Source organism: Toxorhynchites rutilus, chromosome 2 (genome assembly GCF_029784135.1).
Source record: "Toxorhynchites rutilus septentrionalis strain SRP chromosome 2, ASM2978413v1, whole genome shotgun sequence".
NCBI classification, from domain to species: domain Eukaryota; kingdom Metazoa; phylum Arthropoda; class Insecta; order Diptera; family Culicidae; genus Toxorhynchites; species Toxorhynchites rutilus.
In genome coordinates, this window is record NC_073745.1 from 266,010,449 (window position 1) to 266,034,654 (window position 24,206).

The 24,206-nt window shown below is 37.1% G+C and overlaps 1 protein-coding gene across 16 annotated transcripts in view; it reads right to left on the reverse strand.

Annotated features, from left to right (window-relative positions):
• Positions 1-10,755, reverse strand: part of LOC129765136 (protein vein) — a 150,966-nt gene extending 140,211 nt beyond the window's left edge. For 6 of the 16 annotated variants that reach the window (XR_008741389.1, XR_008741376.1, XR_008741375.1 and 3 more), the window contains exon 1: positions 9,440-10,755. The gene's annotated coding sequence lies outside the window, so the exon portion shown is untranslated. The remainder of the gene's footprint in view (positions 1-9,439) is intronic. The other 10 variants (XR_008741379.1, XR_008741378.1, XR_008741381.1 and 7 more) reach the window with 10 other exon arrangements.
• Between the last annotated feature and the right edge of the window lie 13,451 nt (positions 10,756-24,206).

Genomic DNA, 24,206 nt, shown 5'->3' on the forward strand with positions numbered 1-24,206 from the left:
AGTCAAATTTGGATTTTGTAATTATTAATTGGGTTAGTGTTCCATAGTTTTCTCGGTTAAAGATAGAGGGCGCTATATTTTTTATATTTTTCTGGAAAGCTCAGTTTTTTTACATCATGTATCCGAAAATCAGATACTACTGCCAAAATGTTTTATTTAGTACCCTATACAATATTTTCCATACAGCTGGTGATTTGGTTTGGGGGACTTTTTACTCCCTTATCCAGCCAGACCCTTTGGAAATATAAAACAAATATTTTTTTTTGTATCGCTCAATACTGAAAAAAATCTGAAAAAAATAACACATATCTAGAAAAACCGTAGGAACACATTTAAATATGAATTAAAGTAGTACTGAATCTCTAAATCCAAAAAAAAAATTTCAAAATTTCGGCTCTTTGAAGCGACATTTCTTGTCTAAAAAAAAAAAGAAGTTAAAGTGGCCATCTCATCCACCAGACTTTATCCCAATTGATATTCTGTAAACAAACCGGATGACAAGGTTCCTGGAGATTCGAGGGAAAATCTACAAACATTTTGCAAAATTTCTCTTGGAGCTCATCTCGGAAATCTACCATGAGCCTTCCGTACAGATATACATTTCTTGTATGCACATATAGAGTGCCGGAAATTCATAGCGAAATATACAATTAATATGTGAGTTTCTTCTGTTGAATTTTGGACTCACCCCTTCGTATTGGTGCTTTCTATTTTGCACATAAGTTTGATTCGTGAATCGATTTATTTGCAATTTTATAATTTTTTTGAATATTCCAAAAAAATACGTACCGCCACTGATGATGACCACATTGAGACGCTAATTAAGAACAAACTACGGTACAAGACATGTGGTATAGAAGACTCTGGCATTTGCTTCTGCGACTCGCTTCATAAACACAACGAAAATACGGCGTCTTGAAAACAAATTATGACGGGTGATGAAAAATAGATCATTCACATCGATTTTTAGCCCAAAAAATCCAAACGTAAAATATACCCCCAAAGCCAGACTACACCCAAAGAAAAGGCATACTCTATGTCTGGTGAGATTGGAAAGGCAATTTGTACTATTGGCTTTTATTAACTGTTTGTGGTCGTTTGTCTGCTCTCAGCCACAACAGCAAGAAACCATGCCAATCTCATATTTTATTCAACCGAGTATCAGTTCATGCGAATCAATACGGTGCTCCTATGAGTAATAGATAACGGTACACAGTATCAAACAAAGTAGTCACCCACACAAGACAACGCACAGTGTGTTGAATGCATAGGAATGTGGGACAAAATTCATAACAGCAAAATTTAGCCATTGTAACACTTTGGTGTGATGGAAAAGATTGTTCATAAGTATCGTAGTTCTGATCCATGTTTGCATGAATGTCTCATGCTATTTGAATAATCGCATAAGTGTCTCAAACGACAAAATCCTTGTTCATCCGAAGTGAAAAGCTCTGATGATTTCGGATACGCAGAAATCATTATTTGACGAAGACGAAAACATAATTTTTTTATAAAATTATCGCATCAAAATATATTGTTAAGTTAATACATATATATATATATATATATATATATATATATATATATATATATACTGCCGTTCTACGCATAGTTTTCCCATGTTACTTTTTAGCGATTTTCACTTTTGTTCATAAAACATTGTTTTTATACATAATCTTACGGAAAACACAAAAAAAACATATAGTTTACTCCCAACTTTAAAAAAAACAACATCAAGTTCAGTTGTCCCATTTTGATATTCTATTCATAACTGTCCCACCATGTATTTTTTGTAGATCCATATCGAATAAGTCGGTTCAAGTACAAGACTTTCATGTCACGCTTTCAGCAGACCTAATGCACTCTTTTCTGGTTTGGAAGAACAAACTAATTCTCACACAAATAAGAAAAAGTTTAACAGAACACGTGTACACCTTGTTAGCGAATGCCTAAAAACAATGAGATTTATATTCTACGAAGGTGTTGCAGACCAGTCATTTCTTCATAAAACGATGTTTCTATGCATAACCTTTCGAAAAAACACAAAAAAATGTTGTTTGTTATCAGTATATCAAAAAACAACATCAAGCCCATGTTGATACTCTAGGCATAACAGTCCCACCAAGATTTTTGAAACCCGTAATCAAGCTTAATTGATTCAGTGAGGGGATCTCATCACATTTCATTAAACAATAGTAGGGGAGCCGCGGGTAAGACGGACAGTGGGGGTATGATGGACAGGTGGTTGATTTGTATAGTTGCATTATGAATTTCAAATTTCTGTTGATGGGAAACCCTTCTACATGCTATTCTATGATATTTAAACCATCCTATGACAATGAATACTGATCAAAAGTGGAATAGAGAAACAAAAACCGAAAATCGAACATGATTCCGCGTGTGGATGTAACTTTTGCGGTCACGGGTATTGTTAAATAGAAATGCTTAAAGCTTTTGGTAGACAGATATGCGAGAAAACTTTGAGTGCGTTTTTCTCAGTTGCTGTTTTTGGAACATGGGACAACTATGCGTAGAACGGCAGTATAGTTCACAAAAAAATATATAAAAATGTAAAAAATGTATCACTGTTTTTCCAACGAAAAATAATTCCGACCAGTACGACACCCATGCCCGAATTCAATACGACCGCAAAGGGTTAAGCAATGCTCACAGAAAAAGGACTTAATGGCAGCGATTCAGAACAAAATTAGCTTAAATAGACAGCTTTTCCTCCAGGGCAACGCCGAACCACGTATCTTTTTCACTACCTAATATTTTTCCTGGGGGCAAAAAATTATTCCCATTCGAATAGAATAAAAAGAACATTGACCAGTTTTTCGAAGAAAAACAAAACAAGTTCTTCGAAGATGAAATCTGCAAGCTGCGTGAGAGATCAAGAACAAATTATGGATTATGGAACAAAACGGTGAGTATTAAATTGAATGTATGTCTGTGTCTATTGAAATGATGCTTTTGATTTTTCCCGAAAAGTCGTCATTAACATTTCTTTCGAATCTAAAAAAAAGGTGGGTTCACATAAACAATTTGAAAGCCTATTCTGCCCTGTTCGAAATAACAACAGGGCGTGTAAGTGTTGATGTTCTGCATTCCGTACCTGTGTAAGTGTAATTCATGGCTTATTTTTGTCCTTTGTGTAGGTGTAGCAGTGAACGAATAGTGCGAAGCACGACGGCGTTCAACGTTCATCCGTCATTTGTTTGGTAATTTTCACAAGTGGGTTTTAGGCTGTTTCATAAATGTGATGTTAAAAACATTTTCGCTGTAGAAATTCGCCCAGTAGACCGATCCTTTTGAAAATTTTAGACAGTAAAATAAATACTATTAAACAACTTTTGGCATTTTCTTTTTATTCATACTTCGAGCCCAAGCCCGTATGCTCGCACCTTCCTCTTTACCCCGTCCATAAGGTTCTGTACAACGTCAGGTTGTAGTTTTTTTTGAACAGAAATCCATTTTCTCTTGAAGTCCGCCTCCGATTTGACAACTTTTGGGTTCTTCCGGAGGGCCTGCTTCATAATCGCCCAATATTTCTCTATTGGGCGAAGCTCCGGCGCGTTGGGCGGGTTCATTTCCTTTGGCACGAAGGTGACCCCGTTGGCTTCGTACCACTCCAACACGTCCATTGAATAGTGGCACGAAGCGAGATCCGGCCAGAAGATGGTCGGGCCCTCGTGCTGCTTCAATAGTGGTAGTAAGCGCTTCTGTAGGCACTCCTTAAGGTAAACCTGCCCGTTTACCGTGCCGGTCATCACGAAGGGGGCGCTCCGCTTTCCGCAAGAGCAGATCGCTTGCCACACCATGTACTTTTTGGCAAACTTGGATAGTTTCTGCTTGCGAATCTCCTCCGGAACGCTGAATTTGTCCTCTGCGGAGAAGAACAACAGGCCCGGCAGCTGACGAAAGTCCGCTTTGACGTAGGTTTCGTCGTCCATTACCAGGCAATGCGGCTTCGTCAGCATTTCGGTGTACAGCTTCCGGGCTCGCGTCTTCCCCACCATGTTTTGCCTTTCGTCGCGGTTATTAGCCTTCTGAACCTTGTATGTACGCAGGCCCTCCCGCTGCTTGGTCCGCTGGACGAATGAACTTGACAAATTCAGCTTATTGGCGACATCCCGGACCGAACTTCTCGGATCACGTCTAAACTGCTTAACTACGCGCTTGTGATCTTTTTCACTGACGGAGCATCCATTTTTGCCGTTCTTCACCTTCCGGTCGATGGTTAGGTTCTCGAAGTATCGTTTTAGTACTCTGCTGACCGTGGATTGGACGATTCCCAGCATCTTACCGATGTCCCGATGTGACAACTCCGGATTCTCGAAATGATTGTACAAGATAAATTCACGACGCTCTTTTTCGTTCGACGACATTTTTCCAAATTTACGAAAAATTGACAGTGAAGCATGGCCAACGTGATCTATACACTCTTATCTGATTATAAGCGAAAGCTGAAAATATAATTCCTAAAAATTAAATTTCTACAGCGTTTTTTCCGTGATGCAATTTGATGTGACACACCCTTTATAACGATGAGAAGTTTCAAATTATATCGTCTGAATGGTCTGAAAGTTTAGAAGCGAATGAACTGCAAAGTTTAAAACCTCTTAAAAACAAAGAATTAATGAATAAATGGTCAGAAAGTATCCACATATCAGTTCGAGAACACTGATAGTTCAACTAAACGAGATATATATCGTATATCGAGATGAAACCTGTTGATCCTGTAAAATTTTCTGAAAAAATCTGTATATCTGTAGTTTTTGCAAAAAAATCTGTATCAAAAAACTTACGGAAAAAATGGAAAGAAAGTTTATTTTCATTTTGAATTTATTGCTCTTATTTATGGCTTGCCGTCGTATCAATACAACAAAATAAATCATTAAAAAGGTTTCTCATAATAAATTGTACGATATTTATACATGGTTCTATTGAACTTTGCTTTTCTTAAATTTTCCGTCAATTTCATCCCTGACGCTCCTCCTTGAGCCGATACATAGTTCTTTGCTTTCAAAATAGAGTCCATCATTGTGCATTGTGAAAATGAACTGTAATTAATAACATTTAAATTTGAATTTGAATAAATATCTTTAAAAACTGTATCTTTGCAGAAAATCTGTAATTCTGTGTATACAGATTCTGTATCCGAAATTTGGCGTAAAATCTGTAAAATATAGAATATTATTTGAGTTCATGATGAGTAGAAAATAAACCGTCCATTGATGGGGTAACTACTTTTTGCATCAGGAATCAAGTTTTCGTTCCTCTCTATATGGACGTTAAATAAGATTGGGTACGCGGGTACAAAATTAGTGGAAATTATGGAAATGTGGATTGAAGACAGTTGAATGAAGAGGCAGTTTTGCATTCATTAGTCGAGTCAGTTAAAACCAGTAATCCTCGCTAGTCAACGCTAGTCAATTCATTTTCTAGTCAAGTCATTTTTTATTGGCGGCGACTGCCAAAGCAGTTCTAGTCGAAGCGAAGCTACTAGGAATAGATTCGGTCTTCTTTTTTCACCTTCGAAGATTATGGCCTCTGATTCCAGCTCACTCAAAGTTACAACTGCGTGATGTACTGGCCATTCACTGCGTGGTTCACAGACAGCATTTAGTAGCAAAAAATCTGAGCCCTAGATCGCATCATCCTTTACTATATGTTATGAGTGCTATTAAAAACCTTCGAAGCAATTCTTTGAACATTCAATTATTTTCTCAGCTATATGAGAAAAATTACGAAATCTTTACTCGGTTACTTCTATACGCTGGAATTCGCTGGCCACCAAGAGATTCTTGCATAGCAAGATATTCAGCTTTTTTGAATTTCTGTTTCAGTTGCTGGGTGACGATTTCAACTTGATTGAAACAATATCAATAATATTGGCCCCTTCTGACAAAACTTTCAAAACAAAATTTAAGCAGAAGAGAATATTCACAGTTTTTCGCATTTGTCAAAATTATCACAAAAGCTTCAATACCATGCTATATTATCATATGTCACTCACTTGGACGCATTACACAAGGATTTTACTAAAATGTTTCCAGATCTTCAAAATTTTTAAATTCCTCAATGGATATTAAATCAGTACCACATCATGGAATGAGCCAATGTGATAATGCAAGAAAAGTTGATTATCATCGGTAAAGATGAGGCAGGAGTACAACTAAGGTTGTCTTATGTTCTAGTTATAACGAAACATTGAAGAACAGTATCCTGCGAAAATTACTGAAAATTATCTTCTCGTTTTTCCACCATCATACTTTGACGAAAAAGGCTTCATTATGCTTACAAACAACGCGAAACCGAAGGAACCATTTGAAAATCAACGAACGGAGATTTATGGCTTTATCTAACTAATATTGAGCCGCATTTTGATATTTTGGTAGTTGTAGATAGATTGGTTTGCGATTTGGATGTTTTTATAGTTTGTGAGTAATTTGTATTAATAATTATTTATTACACTTGATATTTACTAAATTTTATTTCACTTTTGGCTGATTTGTCACATTACTTCCATTTTTTGGAACGAATGTTGGGAGTATGAATTGAACTCGTGACCTTTTGCGTGAGAGGTGTTACCACTACGCCATATCGCCTCCGTGAAAAAATAATGTCAAGTTTATTCATTTAACCAACTGTAATGTTTTCAAATTGATAATTATTCAGTAAGAAAAAAAAACTAAGGATAGAATTTTCGAAGAAATTTGGCTATAGGGGTCCAAGGTATGACTTAATTCTGGAAAAAGGGGTCTCTTGCCCAAAACAGTTTGAGAACCCCTGCTCTAGTTGATTTACTGTTACCGCTGTTATTACTGAGCCTTACCCATATAAAAACATTAACTGCTCCTGACAGGCTATTTATTTATTAACCAGAAATGAAAATGCTTTGCTAATCAATTAATTAACATTTTAAATCATATACGAACTAGAACGAACCGAGATAAATGAGTTAAACCTAACGAATAATTTTCTCGACCAATACTAAATATATATCCTTACCAAGCAAACACTGAAAAAAAAATTTGTTTTCCTTCATATTTCTGTAGTTTAAGTATTCAAGAATATACCCTAGAAAGGACTTATCGAAAATTCTATTATTTTCCGAGTTAGAGCCATTTTAGTTATGCGGTTCTAACCTGGTGCAGCCATAACAATGAACTTCAAACGCGTTTTTCTCGAAACTAGTTTTTTCAAACTGGCGTACACGATATCTCAAGTTCTCTGAGCCGATTCATGTCGAATGTAAATGGATAGAATCTGCAGACATCTCTCTATCGCATGAACCTCTAAAAAATATTTTTTTTTTAAATTTTACTATTTCTCAAAAATCGGGAAATGTAAGAGAAAACGTTTTAAACCGCAAACGGCCGCCATTTTGTCAAAAATAACGTTTTTGACTTGTCCGAGGTTCATGCGATAGCGGCATCTTACCTGATTCAGAATTTGTTCGATTGTTTTGTTTCAGGTAACCAGAAGGGGTGGAATCGTGTACGCCATGGCACAACTTTTTTTCGAACCCTGTCACTTCATCAGCTCTTAACTATTCTAGTTATGAATATTTTTTCTCCGTTCAATTTTTGTTTTATTGTTAAAAGATAGATGACCAAATAATAATATACAGGTAAACTTCGATATAACGTACATTTCACTTTCAAAATTGTACGTTGTATCGAATTGTACGTTATACCGAAGCATAATAAAGTACTCACAAACGTAGTCTATATTACATTTTTGCGTTGATGTTTTAGTAAAGTTAATAAATAACTTCAGTCAGAAGACGAAGCCAGCCTTTCTCATGTTGTTTCCCTTCGTACTGTTGATTAAAGATTGATTCATTTTGAATCCGGAATCACCAAACCAGCTGTATTTCGGAATTGATTGAAGGTACAAAACTTGTTTTAGCATCACAATAAAGATAATTCATTGTTCTATCAGAAAAAAAATATTGAAAAAAATTTTCCTTTACACTTTGGAAATGTGTACGTTATATCGAGGTAAAATGTACGTTATATCGAGTGACGTTATATCGAGGGTACGTTATATCGAAGTTTCCCTGTAATATGATATAGATAGTAAAAATATTCGTTGTTTTATTTTTACGGAGCTCGAAAAAACGTACGAAATTCATGTCTCTACACTAGACTACCCCCTTAAATATGAATTAGAGTAGTACTAAATCTCTAAATCCCAAATTGTTTTTTTTTTTCAAAATTTCAATATTTTTTTAGCACTTTAAATTTTAATGAAATTTTTTTTCGATAATTTTTCTTGATACACCGTAGTGAGATGCACATCCAGGTTTTTTTTTCCAAATTTTTATCTCGAAGCTTTTGAGGATAGCGTGAAATAAACGAAAAAGTGCATTTTCCACTATAGATCCTATGTTAAACCACATAGGGGTTCAAAAAACCGTCAAAATTTCTTATTTAATATTCTTTACAATATTTGCCGTACAGCTGGTGATTTGGTTTGGGGACACTTTTTACTCCCTTACCCGGCCAGGCCCTTTTCCGTTTAGAATGAATATCTTTCAATAGAGTGTCAAGTTTACTGCAAGAAATCCTGAACAGAATTTTTTCTGACAAGGATTTTCTATTCAAATGAATTTTTTTTGTGAAAATATTGTAATAATTTATATATTGGTCGAGTAAGAGTAAGTACTACGACATTAAGTAAGTAAAGAACATCAAACAATAATTCAAGATTAAAAAACATAGAATTGGGATGATTATTTGATAACCACTTACTTCACTAAAAATCAAAACTATAATAGACGGCTACACCCTCACTCATTTGACGACATAACAGTGGGGCTTCATTGAGAAGTACGATAGGCTTCTAAGCCTGTTTGAAGAAATAACAAAAAATACAAGTTTTGGCTTCTCCTGTATTTGCGAGGTAATTTCGCATGCTGCTGCATAAAAAATGTTTGCTAAAAGTCAGATATGTTGTTTATTGTCGAACAAGTCGAATTTTGTGGCTAACAAGAATATTTCCGGAGAATTGAATCACTTCAGAGGAAAGAAACTGCAAATGAAGCCCTGTTGCGATTCACAGCGACAGTGCACCGCCGGGAGCTACATGTAGAGATTCGTTTCCGTACTTTCAAAATGATGAGTTTTATGTTAATGACAAAGACAACAATCTGTTTTATCGACGAGGTATTCGAATGTCTCTAGGAAGATGGGCATATTTTCAACAACATGTTATCTTCCTTTTTTTTTGCTCGTGGTGATCCCCCGACTTTAATAATTTTAATAAAATAAACTTTTAAATTCGGTTCAATTTTCAAACAGCGAAAAAAATATTCTACAGTGCTAAATTATGCGCCCAGCAACTAGAAATGTTCGGAGCATATTCTGCAACAACAACAACAACCTGAATCCAAAACTTTCACTCTCAAACACAGCAGTTTCTACCATACCTGTGAAACCGTCGGTCGGCTGGGCGGCAGTTTTCCAAAGTCGTAAATTTTTCATCCACGCGCGCACCTAGCGGTAACTAATGCTCGCGGCGGTGTTCTCAAACCATCGGGGGAGATGATTCTAATGACGGCGGCGCAGCGATGCTGGCGTTGGCGATGGGTGTTCCCGTACACCCAGCGCCAGCCACTCGCAGCGGCTGAGACACGGTGATCCACTTGAAATGAGTCTGGTCGCTCGCGATATGTCTTCCCCCGATTTTTCCCACATAGACAGACGTGTGTCCGACTTACGATTATTCAACATGCAAGATTTATAATTTGTGTATTCTTCGCGATACTGTTTCGAGGCTACCCTCACTCTATCCCCGCTCACTGACTCATTTCACGGTTACTCTAGAGTGACTTTTCCTGTGTCTGCGGTGGCCACCAGCTTTACTTTACTTCACTTTGTTGCAACGGTAGAAATATTTTTCTTTTTTTTCTCTCTCTTTCATTAGAACACTTTGAAATTAACTAATTTTATCTCGGTATTTCTTGCTTCGGTTAATTTTCACTTTTGCACAAACATTGCTCTCTAGCTTGGTTCATTTGGTCACATTTTAACACATCTGGTTAGAAAGTTTGCTCGCATCGGATCTCGGCTCGGTTCGGCAATAGTTTGGATGAATTGTTGTTACCTCGCGCTGTTCAAAGGATGAGTACTCTGTCATAAAAACTTATGTAATGACGAAATTGGTCGTCGGCCTTCGGCGCAACCCTCCAACTGATGAAGAAGATGTCAGAACGGCCGGGAGGTACCGGTAGAGTTTGAGTGGGCGTTGAATCACGAAAGTGCGCTCACGTAAAGCACCGTGGATCACTGCGATCCTCAACCGTCACACAAACACACACACACTTACGCACAAACCTATCTTGTCACACCCCTTCGCGCGTGCAAAACTTTTCCCTTCGTTCAAACGCGACAAGGCATTCCCCCCTGTTGACAGACGATCGTCGGACAGAATACTACTTCTTGCGGGAAAATAAGACAAAGCCTCTCACACTCGCCGTGGTTCACTATCGACTGAGATCAAATTATTACACGACAGAATGTCACGAAAATGAGCACCTCCAAAATCTATCGAGATGGGAAATCTCTTCCGAAAGCAAACCCCGACTTGACAAATCTCTCACACAAATCTCTCGTAAGATTTTCCCACACGCCTTTTCCTCGCTTCTTCGCTGCTGAGTAGTCAAAACCCGGTTCGGCCGCGATTGTGAAAATGTTGCGTTTTCACTTGCGATCACTTTGGCGGACGAATCTAAACTAACGAACGCTTGGCTGGCTAACTGACTGACTGAGCTGAGCTCTGCTACACTAACTTCCTCCTCCATCTGCCAACGGACAACCCCAGGCCCAATCTGAACGCCCCTTGCTATAGTCGATTCCACCGGCGGAAAGCCACATGTCTCTGTACGCATGCATTACACAGCGCGTTCAGAACGCTCCGGGAAGGGAAGATTTCGAAGAAGCGCTCAAACAGAAGCAATGGCAAAAACTATCATCACCATCGCTGCCGTCATCATCGTCGTCGTCGTCGTCGTCATTAGTGGTAGTCGCGGGGGAGGAGGCGGCAGCAAACGGTAACACATGCTTTTGTTGTTGGGAAAAACTACGGCAGTGCCTCTCGTTTGTGCGACAATTCGGCGGCGCGCCGTTATTCATGTTTGCTTTGCCTTTCTCGACCATGTGCGCGACAGGGCTGCCAAAAAGTACCGAATTGCGATGAGTGTTTGTATCTCGAAGGGACTTAGGTGATTCATATCGGTGAATGGTGATTTTACGTACCGTGATGATTTCATCAAATTCAAAGGTAGAAAGGAAATTGGAATATTCATATCATTTTTGATGCGAGTCATCAGATTGTCTACAACAATTGATGCATACATATTTGAAGACCATTTAATAATATAAGTAAGGTGCTTTCTTCATGCTTTCCCTAGTGACAACAACCATTTGATTGGGGCTGCCATACAAATAAAATATGAATTTCTGCATTACTCGAGAATTAATCAAGTAAATGAAACCAAATTAGGTTTATTGATATTTTAGGGTGCAATAAATGTTTCTGTGGTGGTTTGACACTCCACCTGCCATACTGCCATACAAATAAAAGATAAATTTCTGCATAACTGAAGAATTAATCCAGCAATTGGAACCAAATTTGGCATATGGAGGTTTATTTATTTTATTCCACCATCTTCGACTAAGTCGTACAGACTGTCTTATTAACTAAATTAGTCTAAACGTCTTATTCTAGAACTAAACATATTTTTGGACAAAGTAAAATCAAACTCATCACAGACATTGTTGAACGAACGCAAACATCGATTAAAACAGTTATTAAAGCCATAGATTGTTCTGTGGAAAGGAATTATGAATAATGGAGAATTCCGGAAACGACGAGGAGGAATATTCCACGGAATCTGCTGTAGCAATTCGGGGCAATCTACGTTGTCGGTTATAAGGTCGAAGATGAAGAGTCGCTGTTGTTATTTGCGCCTAGCAGTGAGAGTTTCTAGATCGATCAACATGCAGCGATCCGGATAGCTGGGAAGATTGATTGGATCATTCCATGGGAGCTGACGCAAGGCGAACCGCATGAAACTTCTCTGGATTCGCTCGATCGCGAGGATTTGCGTAACTTGGAACGGAGACCAAACCGGAGAAGCATATTCCAAAATACTTCGAACTAGCGAGCAGTACAGCGTCTTGAGGCAATACACATCGGTGAAACCAAAAGCATGACGACGGATAAAACCGAGTACAGTGTATGCCTTGGCGGTTACTGTACTTATATGTTCGTTAAATTTCAGCTTAGAATCGATCGTTACTCCTAGATCACAAATAGAATTCACACGTTCCAGAGGATCCAGTCCCATGTGATATTGACGACCAATAACAACTTTGCAGCGACTGAAGGATATTGATTTGCACTTCTTGTTGTTTACGCGCATGCCGTTGTCGCCGCACCAGATTAGCAGGCGATTTATATCTTCTTGTACTGCCTCGCAATCGTTGATGGATGTAATCACTCGGAAGAATTTCAAATCATCGGCGAAACTCAGTTTTGATGAGGAAAGCAGCTCATACAGGTCGTTGATGTAAATGATGAATATCAGTGGGCCCAAAACACTTCCTTGAGGCACACCAGATGAAATGTTAAATGTTCTGGAACGCACGGAGTTCACCACCGCAAAGGCCTCGCGATCGGATAAGTACGAGTACAGCCATTCTGTGACCCATACTGGGAATCCTATGTGATTCAGTTTGCCAATGATGAGATTGTGCGGTACCGTATCAAAAGCTTTGGCAAAATCCACATAGACCGAGTCCACTTGCCGTTTTGATTCCAACACCCGTGATATTTCCGATACATAACACATAAGGTTCGATGTTGTGGAACGACGTTTCATAAAACCATGTTGGCTGTTTGAGATGATCGGTGAAGCAGCTCTGTACAAAACCGTAGCAATAAATGTTTCTATGGTGGTTTGACAGAACTAGCCCCTCTCTAAGCATAAGGGGCCTGTCATACAAATGAAACACAGACTTCTGCATAACTCGAGAACTAATCAAGCCAAATTTGGGATGTGGGGGTTTTGGGTACGAGAAATGTTTCTATGATGGTATGACATTCCTTCCTCCTCTGGAAAGGAGAGGCCATAAAAATAATGCACATATTTCAACCAAACATATTCCAACCAAACATGACAATTGAAAATTTTCGGAAAACTGTGAAGGTAAATGGAAAAATTCGGAAAATTCAATTCGCATGTTCTACAATTACATTACATTACGTGGACACGTGAATCAAAAGTTTTTCTTAAAAGTGAAATCTGTTCTGCAGTTTTAAGAATGTTTAAACTTTTCACCCATTTTGAGTACTCCATATTTATCCGTAAAGAGTATATGTGAGGTGTTGATAACATGATGAAATGACCGGAATATTTGGAGGATTATCTAAATAATTTGGGAAGGACTTAGGCAAACGAGTGCTATCCAAATCTCTATACCTGCACTTGTGTAATAGAAGAACCGAATTCAGTCCACCTTTTATGAGTACCCTCGTTCCCGAATATTTCCCGATTTTTGTGACGTTATATTTAATACAGCTGAGTTAGGCATGCTCAGCACCGGAGAGTGTTTTTTTTTGCGGATCACTTTGTCCTATCGAACGAAAAATTGGGATGTTACAAGTGAATTTTCCGTTAATTAGTACATGTTATTACAACACTCGTGTTTTTTTTTTCAAGAGGCTTCGAATCCGGGATTAGATTACATATTTTGCACCACAGCCAAAAGGAAACTGCTATCGATTAGATCAATGACATAGTGGAAATCACAAGCGATAAGTCTTCCTATATTTGAAATTGAACTTAACAATTCCACGTTTTATGGAATTAACCGCATGGAAAATATTTTTGTTTCAAATTGGAATATTTTAGGCCAAAATATTTTTTTATACGTTATAATTTTCGCTTCATTATCTGAACTTGTATCTCGCTGTCAAAGTTCAGTAAAGAAGTATGCCGAAATTCATTGGTTGTTTCTCCATTGGAATGCTTTCGACACATTTTTACTTAATAGTATCTTGATTAGCTTCATTCAAAACAGCATTCAATTGTGCTAAATCATTTCAGAAGTCTTTAGAAAAACTATGTTCGATAGACACTTGTGTCTCGGAGATTTTCTGCAGGCGAATGATTCTATTGCCAAATAAGTTTTTTTAGATCTTATTTCATGCGTCATTTGATTATAGTTTATTGATTCAGTTGTGAATTTACGAATACAAAAAAAGTTTTTGCTAGATTGTGCAGTTCTACTGTCGTACTGTTTTAACCATCAGAAAAGCAGATATACATTTGTCGTTGGTTTTCTCGAATGTTCTAGAAAAGCGATTTTGAAGGAGTATTATTTTGGACGTAATACCAGTTATCATAGTGGAATTATTACATAAATGATTAAATAGATTTCGGGACGCATTAGAACAAATGAGATGGAAAAGAACGAATTTTTGTTTTAGCAACTCTATTCTTTAATACAGTTACTATTACCGAACTTTTCCTGCAGCAACTATTTCACTATAAGATATATTGGTAGAAAGAGGTGAAATCAATCAAAGAATAGAAAACATCCACAACTACTGATTCGCATTTTTTTTTTCAAAAAAGGATTTAGGATTATGATCCGAATAAAGCGATTTCAATTTCACTTTTTTTTTTCTTTTATTGTTTTTCTTGTTTTTTTTATCATTATAAAAACACAAAAAAATAAGACTAATTTAAAATTAAATAAAGACACAATGCAATTATTTCTTCTTTTCCGATTAAAATATATGGAAGAATGTCCACGAGGGCAACAGGGGAGGGGTATAGTCAATGTCCACGCTTGTCCACGGAGGGGGAGGGGGAGTCCAAAATCGTGCTTTTTCTGTCTACGTGGTATGTGGACAGTTTTGGTAGAAGTACTGAAATTTTATAATAAAATATAATTTTAAAGGGTAGATCAGAAGATCAATCAATTAACAGTTCTGCGATTGGATCCATGAACGTGCGCTTAGTGAGAAAACGTGAATGTGATAACGAAAAATAACATCCCAGTGTCGCTCTAGACAGCGAGCAATCAACAGTACATGTAAACGCGGAGAGTTAATTTAATCGAACTGGCTTTTTATTGCATTGCGAATTGTTCGCTCCCGTCACGCAAGGCAACAATTCATTTCTCGGTTATTGCCATAGTCGGACTCGATTATATAAAGATTCGATCATATGTGATTCGATTATATACAATTTTGGACTCGATTATATACAGTTTGAGAAAAATTTTTTTTTTCAAATATGACTTATTTAAAAAAAAAAGTTACCTTTCAACGGTAAGGTGAAATTTAGGTTGCTTGTATATGGGGGTAAAAGTGGGGAAAAAATCGTAATTTTTGAGGATTTGGCTTGAATTTTCACCAGGAATTGTTTATATCGATATTGCAGCGAAATTTAGATTTTTCACAACTATATATTGTACTAAATTTCCTCATCTTTCAAATTAAAGCAACATAATCGTCTTCTGTAGCGTACTTTTTGATGCAGAGCCAGTTTGAGGCAACAGAGTCTGAAGCAAAGAAAAAATTCTATAACTCTGTCATTGTTGAAATTCGAACTTATGTGTAGAACGATTTTCTCCATCAAATCTTATCCTCTATCACCTCCTGAATCAATTCGGATTTTTTCTATGAGAAAGGTCTTTTATGACTTTGAGGGGACGGATCAAAAATTAAATTCTTCTTTTATATTCAAAAAACAATAAATGTAGCATACAAAACTATTTGAAAAAAACCTTTTTATTTGACTCGATTACATACAGGATTCGATTCGTGATAATAAATCCAAAACTGTATATAATCGAGTCCGCGCTCTATTTGTATTAAAGGGTTTCATTATTCAATTTCTATAATGTTTGTTCTCGTTGGAAATAATGTTTTTTAGATTTTATTCATTGTCTTCAATCAAAATTGTAGACCGATGCATTCTTAATACTACTTAAAACTACTTACTTTAAACTAAAATAACTAAAGAAAGTTGGCTGGATGATTTATCCGTTTAATTTAGAAGAGGATTTTAACGAGTTACATAATCAATTTTTTTTATTTATTTATTTATTTCGTCAAACTAGCATAGACTAAATATGTTGCCCAAATATTACAGTGAAATTTAACTATATCTTATTCTATTCAGATAGTCTTAAGGCATTGAAGTCCTACGCGCGTGTCTTAAATACCAACCTTCTAGTTTTTTTCTATCATAAATGATCAATCGTCTAAATAAAAAAATATAACAACAACTAGAAAGTCCGAATTGGTGGACTTTGTTTTAATAAGTTTTTGTTTTACTATCAAACCTGATCTGTAATTATAATAAATAAATAAACTATTTAGGAACACTTGTTACAAGAACGTTTTTCGGACGTATTCTTAGTGAAAGAATATTTTGACCGTCCAATAACCAAAAATACTACGGACATACTTGAGAAAATCCAGTAGATTACAGACATCGACAGTATAGTTATTCCTAGAAGGTGCATAAGGTAGTTTTGAGCCATCTGTATGAAACGGAACGGAACAACGATATCTAGATATATGAGTTCATCATAAACTGTTCCCATTAATCGGACCCGCGTTGCTTAAACGTAACTTAATCGAAAATAATAAATAAAAAAATAAAATACAATAAAAAGTGACATAAGATCCACTGTGGTTGAGTAAAGTGAAGCTTTTCGCATAAAAAAATTGTAGTGTGTAATTTCATACGCAGTGATCTCTAACCGACAGTTGAGCTTCTTTTTTAATGAAGACGAAGTTATCATAACGTCACTTTTCAGTATGCTGCTACAGATTTATTAATTCTTGGGAACTCATTTTCTTGTTTCTGTTTTGTGTACTTTGGCCCTTTTTTAACGTGGGACTACGTCTAACCGGAGTATATGGGGGTGAAATGGGAACTTAAGCACAGAACATGCAGAAAAAAATGAAAGATTTCCTATCCTTATAACTGTTATAAACATCTCTTAATAGATCGGAAAGATGTTTGTATCAATTAATAGGAAATATTTCTATTCGTCTATGACATTTAATAAAATGTTATTTTTCATGAGATAAACAATTGAATAACTGTACAATGGCAAGCGTTATCTAAACGCCCTAACTGCCTCGTTTTGATTGGCCTGATTTACGGTTTCCGCAACACAGACTTCAAAATCAATGTACCCGGGGGAATCCGCTTTGCAAATGTACATGTAAGTAGGGGGTATTTTTGTTCCCACCGAGCTGTGTTTCCCTAACACGGACTTCTAAATCAATGTGCCTGAGGGAATCAGCTTTGCCAATACATGCAAATCGGGCGATTTTTGTTCCCCCCGAGCTGTGTTTCCCTAACATGGACTTCAAAGTCAATGTGCCTGGGAAATTCGCGCTGCAAATATATGCAAGCTGCGAGTACTTTTGTACCCGCTTGTCTTTGTGCAGACCGGAATATGTTTCCCTAAAAAACACTTCTAAACTGAGAAACCTGGAAAAATCGTCATTTCAGATACTAGAGGTGAATGAACTTTCGAGAACTACGTAAACATAAGAGACGCAATAATTTCAGAGGGAAATGTAAAATACAATGATCGTTTGACAATTCTTCCGTTCACATATTTTGGTAGTCCTAGGAATCATCATCTTCTTCTTCAATGGCACTAACGTTCCTAGAGGAACTTCGCCGTCTCAACGTAGTATTACTTGCGTCATTTTTATTAGTACTTAGTTGAGATTTCTATGCCAAATAATACGCCTTGAATGTATTCTGAGTGGCAAGCTCTAGAATACGCGTGATCACAGTGCAAGACGGAGGAAATTTCTTTGACGAAAAATTCCCCCGACCAGAACGGGAATCGAACCCGAACACCCGGCATGTTAGTTATGACGCTTACCACTCGGCCAAGGGAGCACCCCATCATATTAAACTAGGCATCATATTAAACGTTAAAAGACGATCATCAAATTTTCTTGTAACGAAGAATATAATCTATTACAATGCATGAATTGATCTTACATCGCAACTGTTCAAACTTTTACTTACGAAACAAAAATGTTGAATTCAACTGATTTCGAAAATTATTTCATTCAATCGATAATTTAATCAATACAATACAAATGCTTATTAAGACAACGGTAGTCCCACGTCAACCTTGCGATTATATCATAGATATAACCCACCCATATTTTTATTTTACAGTCTCCCGGGGAGCTTTGTCGACATTTGTTAGAAGGGTGAAGGAGAAAAGATAAAGATAAAAAAGAAAAGGAAGGATCAAATTAATTAGAATAAGGTTTTTTTTTTTGAAATTATGCAATTTGAATACCATGTAAGGCGAAGTATTTTTTTGTATTTCTACGATCATGCCAGTTCTATTTTTTATATTATAAAACTATTGAAAAACTATCTCTAATAAATATATCTTTACTCTTAAAGTTAAAAAAATTGCGCGAGCTAGTGGCAACTAATGAAACATTATAAATTGGTTTTAGTTCAACTTATATAATTATAACATATAATATAATTATAATATATAATTTTTAACACAATTGCAGCGAATAAAAAAATGTATAGAAAAAAAAATTATGATAGAAAATTTTAGTTTTAGAAATGTTCTCTGACGTCAATCAACAATTATGTGTGCCTTTACGTCGCTTCAACTTCTAAGAAAATTATTGAGCAAGAAAACCAATTTTGTCATCTTCTGCAGTTTATCGTTAGGTCAGCTTCCGAGCAAAGCGAATTCTCTTATGTACAGATAATCATGTAACGTTAGGCGAAGAATAAAAAATGTGAGAAAAGTGCAAAAAATGGAGCATTACCAATAATTTTAAATTCTATACACATAATTTCCGGAACTTAATCATTCAACGAAAATTTTTTTTTTCAAAATGTGAATAACTAGTGCTCACTCAGTGAACTAAGTATGAGAAAAACTGATATTCTTTGGACATAGTCCAACATTGCAGACCGCTTTAATCATTAAAAACAACGATTTATGAGATACATCAATTAGTAAACACGTAAAGCGTACCTAAAATTACCTTAGTCACGACACGGTAAGCTTCCTATTTTTACTCCATGAATATCGCTATTGGCAATTCCTTTTTATTCTAGAAGCAATATCTTTGATCAATCATCCTTTCACACCTTCCCGTTTCCTATCATTAATGTACCAATCGCATTAATTACCGTTGATTTGATCAAACGGTACTTCTGAAAATACAAGTAAATCACCAATTTTTTTTCTGAGTTTTTGAGTGAGTGTACTATTTGCAGTAGAAATAAAGTTTTCCTTGATAATAATAAAATCAACCTCGAAAGAAGGATAGGTAATTCGATGTTTTCCGAGCGTCGTGACGGTTCTCTGAACTCGGTCGGCGTCCACTCTAATAGTCTACGGCGAGTTTTAGCACACGTGCCGAAACCACGATGCGCATGTTAAATTTCAGTACGCACCCAATACATAACGTGCAAATTTATTTATCTTGAGCCAGCCGAAACCGATATAAATCTGCAACGAAAAAAAGTTGTTATTATTGCACATTTTCCCATCTACATTTTTCCATCCAGAGCGGGGTTTTCGGTGCCATTTGCTGGGAAGTTTCTTCCGAACGGTTTTCTACAACCGTCATGCGTCATGAATATATATTTTCATGCGCGGAATAATTGGAAATAGTGAACAAATTGTGGGTTCACAGGTGCATTTCGCGATCAACCCGTTTATATATCCTGATGAACGGTAAATCACACCGTGATGCAGCTAGAAAACCAACTGTTTTCCACCAACCACGACACGCAATTCGGTTCCAACGAATTTCAGCAGCTGAACCGCTGTATAATGCGCACACACAGAGAGAGAAAGAGTGGTTTATTTGTGCAGATTTCAATTTTCTTCGGTGAAAACTTCTGTTCGGCCGAAGTAAACCAGAGCTGCACAAAGACAGAAAGCAAAGTGCGGCAGCCGAAGACGCTTAGCGCCAATTCGAATGGCGCCTCCATCTGCGCTCTTTGATGCTGCAGCTTCCGCTTACGGGAGGTTCTGCCCTCTCGCTCTGTGTGCGAGGTGTGAAGGTGAGAAACTTGAATTGTAGAAAATTTACATCTGCCGGCAATAGGTTCGCGGAAGAACGGTGCGAAACGAACGGCGCAAATGGTTCCTACGGCTCTTCGCATTCGGTGTAATGAGTTTCGGTTCCGAGAATGATGCTCACAAACAAACCGCTGCCCGAAACAGTTCAATTATTCTGTGGATCATATTTATTGCATCTTGTTTCACTTTGAATTATAACAGCCGGTACAATAATTTTAGGAAGTTAAATTAAACCAAATTATGTAATCAAGCCATTATTCAGATGAGTATCGGTATGGTATAGTTTTCTCATTTCCTGCCGAAACACCATCCGGAATCCATATCCATATAAACTAGCTCTAGTCCATTCAACCATCATAACTTGTGAATATCTCTTCCAACATCGATAACCTTGTGGTGTCCTTTAACTCAGACGCCGTCATCCGAAAGCTGTCGCCGCTGGCGCTGGTTTGGAGGGTGAAATGTGCTCAGCATATATATATTTTTTGTTTGCACTTTACCATCCTCGCTGCTATGCGTGTTGTACCAGCAACTAGACTAATAAATATACGATATCATCCTAGCGAACCGAACTACGACAGACGGCTGCCAAGTTTTTGTGGGCTCGGCAAACGCACTGAGTCCGGCCACTATACTACATATAGTCGTTTCGGCCGCTGAGAGCCATCATTGGCCATCCCCGTCTGAAATGGAAACGAACTACAGAAAAGTCTACTAGCCGCCATACCAGAATTATGTGTTTTGAGTTTTGAATAATAATGCACTGTTTCGCTATGGGATTTAACAGTTCATCAACCCCATGAATATATTGGCGTTTTTGCAAACGATGTTTGCGTAACCTCGTATACATTTGAACGGGGAAATTTTAAAATTGGTCGAGTTTCTTCGCTGGGAAGTTTGAAAGCTCACTGTCTATAACTTTTATTTTACTTCAGGAACATGTTAGATAATTCGTCTCAGTCATGGATAATGGTATTCTCTATATACTTTTTGTGCAAATCCAATCGGTTAGAGTTTTACTGAGTTGCGACGAACGCTCGTGAACGCTTTTATATCTATGTTTCATTTACAAATTATTGCGTTATGTTACAACTGGATGATTGCTACACAATAACAATTGAAGAGGGATAACCATATTTGAACATTAGTTGTCCGATTTTTCAAATTATTCGTTCATAAACTAATTAATCGCCTCAAGATAAACCAATCGAATAATCGATTGTTCCATCAATCCAGAAGAAGTATTTTTTCCCAGCTTTAATTTAACAAATGAATGCTTAGATTCGATGTTATGTAAAATTTCGTACAGTGTAATTGTTTTGGCACAGAGGAATGCAGTAGTTCAGATAATAGAAAAAATTATAGGAGGTTGTGCTGAAGACATGACCGCATTGTTGACGTAGAACTACGCTGTGGTTTAATTCAAGTCGCTTGTTTATAACTGCGGATATTATTTTATAATGCACCGAAAATTTTGAAATAACCATTCTACCAGTTAGGTCGCTCTGAAATGTTTTTTTTTATTGTAGAATCATTTGATGATAATTGTTTGAAGATTCATTCTTGTGCTCGCAGAACAATACTTTGCTCGAGATAAGCGCAGCTGTCATCCTTAGTGGAGAAAGTTTTGCTACTGTCAAGCGAAACCAAATCACGTACAAAATTCCAGAACAACATTTACTTTCTTGGTGACTAAATAAACGAAATAATCTCTTTCTGTTAATTTCAACAACCTCGAAAAGAGTAGCACTGCTTCATTATGATCAAGACTAGCGCAAATGCAATCCTGGTGGATAGCAGTTTTGAGACTGGCACGCGAGCCCAAATGGGGTTTCAGCTCAGCGAAGATGCACTATTTTTACGTACGAGTTATGAAGCAAGCACTTACGCACACAAATATTCATACAGTTGAAGCAACGAAATATACACACACTTTTCTCCGTTCTGCGCTCTGCTCAACAGAAGCCCTTTTTAATATTGCCAGTCTACATTAGCTTAGCTATCATCCTTTGTGGAAAGAGTTTTCCTACCGTCATGCGAAACCAAATCACTGACAAAATTCTAGAACATTTATTTTCTTGGTGAGATGACGATAGCCTAGTTTGATGATTCCCCACACAATTGTGTAGCTCAAAACATTAATGCAATGGCGTCAGTTTGATGCAATGATTGCAATGCAAGAGACATCAGCGAGTGAGTAATTTGGTCGCGTCCACAGCTCAATCCGAAACGAAGACATGTGATGACGCAAAACAAGGAAGAACAAGCGATTGTCATTGCTTTGAATACAGAATGATACTGAAAGTTTGCCTTCCTTCCTTGCTTGAGACCTTAAACTTCTTCAATTCATTCGTCTCTAACCTTCAAAAAGGCCCTTGGAAAACTTCACTTTATCCATCATATTACTCTTCCACCCCCATTGCCTTGAGAAAGGCATTCGATCCCTCGCCGTCCAGCTTGCCCAGCAACGATGTTGCTCAGTCGATTTCCTCACGAAGAACGGAAGTTTGCCTCAGCGAGATCCACTGTTTATACTCTAGGCAAATATTCCCCTTCGTTCTTCTTCTTTTCTTTTGTTCACTTTACATCTTACGATTTCCCCTTCGTTGCTCGTCGATAAGTTGCTCGTTATTTACAGCTCTGTTCGGGAAAGCACACAAATGGACAGAACAAATGTATGAGGAAATGGGAATGCTTCCAATTTTCATCATAACAAAAATAGTTATTAACGTTAATCTTTTTTCATAAAAACGTGACCTGTTTTCTGACTTGGCATCCTTAATGAAAGACGTAGTTCTACGTCAAAAGTAAAGTCACAGTTCAACTTGAATTCTTCCTGTGCTGATATCTTCGAACAAGTCTTCTACGTTTTTTTTTTGAATCCAGAAATAATTACGTTCGTGGATTACCTCCAAAATAGTGAAAACTATACTCAAGTCAATATTGTATCCTTTTAGATCAGCCCGATGTAATAATCGTAATAGAATACATGGTTCAAAGAAGAAAAAAGTACAGTTCATCAGGATAATGTGCCGTTTTACTATTGACCCATTCCAGCGTGACGTGACAACGGTTTGACTCACTAAAAACAGGTTTTTTTTTCTCGTTTTCATGTATAAATCACACGATTTCCAAATGGTAAACGATTTAAAAGTGAAATTTAGAAAATTTCTTACAAAAATCTTCAGTTGGAGAGTATTTTGCAGTTGAATTGACAACACCTGTCTTTTGCGGGTTCCGACTTTTGAACATTAATGTTGTATTTTCAGTTCCGTTTCAAAACATACAAATAAACTTTGTTCTATGATTTGTCAATGAAAGATGAACGTTGATTCCTGTATACTCAGTTTTTCAAGAAACTCGCAAGAACATGCATTTTGCCGGCATGCATTTTGTGACGTGACAACGCGCTCTATGCGAATAAACAGTCTCCACGAAGCGTTGTCACGTCACACAATTAATAAGTGTACTATTTTTATGTTTTTTCATTACTCTGAATACTTCTGTATCTCAGTATCTCAGGAACGGTGCTTCCTACTGGATTTTCAATAGTGTCAAACCTGTGCAAAATGAGTTCTATGTTCTTTTAGATTGTGAAACATTGCGAAACGAGGCAATTTGAATTGTTTATGGTATGTTCATCAAAATAAGCTATATAAGTTGAATCTACCTGTTACCGGTAATACACGGTATGACTTTATTAGGGAAAATTCGGGGTGGTCCTAGACCGAGCTCCAGTCTTTATATCGCGATTGTTTAACGCATTCACTCTAGCGCTTGCCATCAATGGCTAGCACAATCCTGGTTCATCGAGTGGCGTTCACTACAGGGGTAACGAATTTGATTTTGATTTCAGAAACTTTTGATAAACTCTTTGTATGCATCCGCGCACATACCTGTGCAAGGGCGTTTGATTGTTGATGCATTTGTATGTGCACTTCCTTTGTATAACTCCACACACGTCGCTCTAAGGCTAAGTTCTTTCCACTCAAACATTATCTCCCTCTCACTTAAATCCTATCTCTCACTATCAAATATTATTCTTTTTTTTATTCCTCTTCG